This window comes from Alligator sinensis, unplaced genomic scaffold (assembly GCF_000455745.1).
Source record: "Alligator sinensis unplaced genomic scaffold, ASM45574v1 scaffold322_1, whole genome shotgun sequence".
Classification (NCBI taxonomy): Eukaryota; Metazoa; Chordata; order Crocodylia; family Alligatoridae; genus Alligator; species Alligator sinensis.
This window is the reverse complement of record NW_005842154.1, coordinates 830,763-835,921: the sequence shown is the minus strand read 5'-3', so window position 1 is coordinate 835,921 and position 5,159 is coordinate 830,763. Positions and strand designations below refer to the sequence as shown.

The window sequence follows — 5,159 nt, the reverse complement described above, 5'->3', positions numbered from 1 at the left end:
TAGGGAAAGCACATGTCGCCAAAGGCTGGGATCAAACGTGCACTAGAAAATAAGCCTGAGGAAGACGCCTGGTGCAAAAACTACGCAATGCTCCAGTGTGATGCTGCTTTGAAAGCATCTGACTGACACACCCTGCTTCCGGCAGCTTTGGTTCTCACCAGCCCCCAGTAGCTACATAAATGATCAACTTCCTCATTACTTTTCTAGCCAGTGCAGTGTGAAGAAATGTGCCTTTTATTTGTCAGCGTGATCTCAGAAATGCACTTTAAAAAGGGGGGACTGTTGCCGTGACACAGTCTGTTAAAAAAGGACTTCCAATTGGCTTTAGATCCTGCTTGTATCCCTTGGTGCCACACCAAATTTTGTCATTCTGCAGAATTTTTCTGTATTTAAAATACTTTATTCTCCCCTGGTATGTTGAGTGAGACCCTCACATGGTAGATGCTCTGATGCAAGACAGACTTTACGTGTTTACGTGTACACTAAGGAAGTCCAGATGGCAGAGTGGCTGGCACCCTGCAAAGGTGGTCCACAAGGGGAAAGTTATTGCCTACAGAGCTATAGTCCTTGATGAAGAGGCTTAAGCTACCTGGCTGAACTTGCATATATCATTGAACAGAGATATGTAGGTGTGGAGCAGGCAATGCACAGTACTGCCCTGCCCCCTTTACTGCACAATGATAATTTTCCATCACTAGGCCCTGAGTGCAAGGCAGATGACTTTGCTTTGGGAGAAGCAACTTACTTTGCTTTCGCCGCAGGCAGTGAGGGAGCTTCTGTTTCCTCTGTTTCACAATACAGAAAGGAGTCAGTCAGTGAAATGAATAGGTGGAGATGCCTAAGCAGGTAAAAGAAAACACTTTTTCATACAACACAACTCAGCTGCAAAACTCAATATTGCAGGAGTGTACTGAGGCCATTAATTACCAATATTGTGCTACAGCTGTCACTCTTTAGCTGACCATCCAGTCCAAAGCCAACTGGAGTCAGCAAAAAGAGTCTGTTTTGCTTCCTGGGCTTCTGTTAGCAAACACAAACTTGGAACCTTTTGTGGCTTGAGGAGAGAGTGACCTTACAGGGATTGAAGATACTGTTTCAAATGGGTGGGTATTGCCGCACAGGTGTGGGAGTGTTCCTGAGTCATGTGGTCCTTCAACACCCGTCTTTTTCGGTTCACAAAGATTCCACTCTTGCAGGCATTCTCTGTGGATAATGCCCCCAACTGCTCTCCGCAGGATAGCACATAGGGTTTCTCTGCTCTCTTAAAGACTTATTAGACTCCCCTTTTATTTTGCTGCATGGCTCAAGGTTCTCTCTGGATCAAAAGGACTGCCAAATAAAGCACGTCCCTTCTGACCCAGTAATTCTATATTTCACTGCCAGCATGCTTAAAACCACTATGGCCAGTTTCAATTTCATTGCACTAAAAGGCTTTGCTGAAAATCCATTAGGGCTAGAGTTACTGGATAAACTTTTCTGGGCTAATGCATGGAGCTGCAGGGAACAAGACTTGTGTGTGGGATGAGGGATCTGAATGGCCTGCAGGAGGAGAAGTGAGACAAGTTTCAACCCAACTGGATGGCTCAGAAAGCCCCACAAGGATTAGTCCATTTTTCTGGAGACAAAAGTCTGGGGATAGATGGGGAGTTTCCCTTTTGGAGACAAAGTACATTGGAGTCCCCAGTCTGAAAAGAAGCGCTGGAATTCCAGGAAAGTCCTGGATGGATTCTCAAAGGACCCCAAAACTTTCCTTGTGATCCTGAACAGGCTTCTTGAGAATCTGTTCTCATCCCAGCCTTACCCAGCTCAGGGCCAAGCATGTGAGCAAACAGTGAGAGCCACAGTGCTTGAAAAGCATGAGAGCCACAGTGCCTGAAGAGTCTTTCTGGAAGCCCTGGGGAACCAAAGCTCCAACTGGACCCAGACAGTGGGTGGTAAAGACGACACTGCCTTGTCCAGGTCAGGCTTTTCGAAAGCATGCCTTGGAGAATGTGAGCTCTCCCCTTCTAACACTGTTTTTCATCCTAGTTTGAACAAGGCATAAATGGGAGCAACTGGGGCTAAGCCAGGGGTGGGCAATTATTTTGGGCAAAGGGCCGTTTACTGAGTTTTGGCAAGCCATTGAAGGCCACGTGACAGGCAGTCAGGGGCAGATAAATATTAATTTTCTAAATTTTTTAGGGGCCGTGCGGGCTGGATAGAATGGCCAGGCAGGCTGCTTCCGGCCCATGGGCCCCATTTTGCCTACCCCTGGGCTAAGCCCTCCTGAAAAGCTGGCTGCTATACCTCAGTTCCTCTATCTGTGAAATACTTGCTGAAGGGCTGGCAGTGGTGAGAGTGAATTCATTCAGACTTGTGAGGCTCACAGACACGGCAGCAATAAGCGTCATTGGAAACCTAAAAAACAAGCAAAAACGATAACACTCAGCCCCTCTGCAGGCCAGGATGCTGAACAAAAAGCCTGAAACTCATCTTTCTTCAAAAGACGCTTCATAAAGTAACCTTTGTTAGCTAGAGACACCATACAAGCAACAGTTTATTTCAAATAGCGCAAACAGAAACAGAATGGGAGAAATTTAGAGGACAGACACAGGAAACATCTGCAGCAATGCATGCATTCTATGTATGTGATGCTTTTGCATATACCGTATTTCATTGTCCAATTTTTAACTCTTAAAATTCGACCTTGACTTATACACTGTATCACTGTCCCCAGCGAGTGGCACCGGGCTCAGTGTTTGGCTGGTGCGGCTCCATCCCCTGCAAGCGGCACTGCCTGAGCTGCACCAATGCCACTTGCAGGGGATGGGGCCACATCAGCTGAGCCCTGAGCCCGGCATTACTTGCAGGGGATGAGGCCAAGCCAGCTGAGTGCTGAGCCCCTCCCTGTCCCCTACGAGCAGCGCTAGGCTCAGCACTTGGCAGTGTCACTCGCAGCAGACAGGGACAGGCTCGGTGCTTGGCTGGCATGGCCCCATCCCCTGCTCGCAGCGCTGCTCGCAAAGGATGGGGTCGAGCCAGCTGATCGCTGAGCCTGGCTATGACTTATATACTGTTCCTATAAAAATCCTTACCTTTCAAATCAGAAAGCTGGGGGTTGACTTATATACCGTGTCAACCTATACACTGTGAAATATGGTAATCCCTTCATGCCACCTTCCCTCAAACAAATAGATGCTGCAAAGCATTATGGTAACTCCTTGCTAACTCAGAGATTTAGAGCTATGCCCCACTGTAAACCTGGCACCAGAAACATGGCTCTTAGAAGTAAATCCCTAGGCTTTTCCCCATGTTCTACTTTTACATTATTTCTGACCATATTAAAAACTAAGGGAAATATTTTTCCATATGCTGGGCTAACCACATGATCTAAATAACACTAGCCAGAATTAGTTCTTACTTGCACAGATCTTCGCTGCTACACAGTATACTCCCTGTACATTTGGCTGACAAATCAGGGGGAGAGACAATGTCAAGAAATCACAAAAATAGTTTGTAGAATATGGTTGGGGTTGAAATGGCCATGAATTTTAATATGTGGCAAGATACTTGCATCTCTTATCAAGTAGAGCAGCCCTAGTAGGGTGTGTGAGCTGATGCACTCCCAGTAGGGAAGTTTTTTGTGATAATTAAAAAGTGAGATGTTGCCTGCTGGCTGGTTTCAAAGTGCAGCATGACAAAGACACTGTCCCTTCACACCTGTAACTGAGGGGAAACAAAAGCCATGCACATGGGCTAGACTCCACAGACCAGGAGAAGAAATACAGATTTAGTACCCCAAAGATGGAACTCCTTGTAGCAATCTGAGCAAACTGACTGGCAGAGAGAAGTATCCCAGGACAGCAGGATTAGGTAGGGAGTTTCTCCAGGGAGCCTGTTCCTCTCACCCTGCTCCTACATTTTGTAACAGAACTCCACAAGAAGGCAGAAAGAATATTAGGAAGCAAAAAGCATAAATGTATATTTAAACCTCTGTAACAGGCATACCTGCTTAGTTCCAAATGGAGAGGTAGGGGTGCCTGACAGCAGTCAGGAGACTGCACTGGTTTTACTAACTCCACAGCTCTGCTCAGGACAGAAATGTCTTCTGAACACAGCACTACAGCTCAAGAGCTGTGAGAAGAGCTGAGGCACAGGGAGCCAGGGACAGCTCATTGCACTTTTTGAAAATCAGTTTCCGACACATTCTAAATCTCTCATGGTTAATAATGTGGTACCACAGGGTCTTAAACATGCCTGCAAACAAGAGACGGTGCGACTGCACACAAAACTAACTTTATATGGAAGTGTTGCATCTACTTCATCCACCCTCCCGTTCTTCAAAGGCTGCTGCAGACAAGTCTCTGCAAAGCTTGTGTTATGCTGGGAAGGGGGAAGTCCCACTTGATCCTCTTGTGGGAATCTGCCTCACCATGCATGCAGAGCCCTAACCCATGTGCTGCTTGTGACACTCACAACCCCTGGGGCTGGGAAGGATTCCCTGGGATGGCACCCATCAGATGGCACTGATCTACCTTCCCAGGAACAAGGAGGAATGAGCCCAATGCACTCTTCAATTACTTGAGCAGTCCTGAATGCTCCTGGGTGTGCCCGCAATTCCCAAATTACATCAAAGGGCTGAGACAATCATCTTTGGGGAGATAAAGGGGAATCTTTGAGTTACTTCTGGCAGGAAAATAAAACCTTATGCGGGACTTAAGTTTCCAGCACTCTTACTCCTCCTGGATTCGCCAAGTTATTTCAAAATGCTTTTCCTGGGGGTAGAAATCGAGCGAGTTGATACTTATACTTTTCATGGGAAGCTTTGCTGAAACTGAACATCTGCACAGTGGGGAAGTTGGAGGGCTGGGAACATCTGGGAGTCTGGCTGCTACTGTCTGTGTCCTGGGGTGTTCTCTTTGCTTCCCAGAGCCAGGACAAAGGGAGAATTTCAGGACACGGAGCCTGTGCCTTGGGGATGTCAATCTAAAGTCAACAGAGGCTGAAGCTGAGAGGAAGTTTGGTCCTTCACCTTTAATGGTGCTTCAGCAAAAAAGAATAATAGGAAATAATACAGGAACACTCCACTCCTCGAGCCCCAGGGCACTGCAGTATCACTGCTAACAGCTGTTTTATAGACAGGGATACTGAGGCAACAGAGTAAGGTAGATACTTCCTCC

At 46.9% G+C, this 5,159-nt stretch overlaps 1 protein-coding gene across 9 annotated transcripts in view; it reads right to left on the bottom strand.

The window, feature by feature from the left end:
- KCNAB2 (potassium voltage-gated channel subfamily A regulatory beta subunit 2) overlaps positions 1-5,159 on the bottom strand; it is an 86,450-nt gene that overhangs the window by 77,050 nt on the left and 4,241 nt on the right. For 4 of the 9 annotated variants that reach the window (XM_025206387.1, XM_025206388.1, XM_014520791.2 and 1 more), the window contains exons 2-3: positions 2,287-2,397; positions 746-838 (exon numbers count right to left, since the gene is read on the bottom strand). The exons of 2 other annotated variants lie outside the window; for them this stretch is intronic. The gene's annotated coding sequence lies outside the window, so the exon portion shown is untranslated. The remainder of the gene's footprint in view (positions 1-745; positions 839-2,286; positions 2,398-5,159) is intronic. 3 more of the 9 variants (XM_025206390.1, XM_025206389.1, XM_014520792.2) reach the window with 2 other exon arrangements.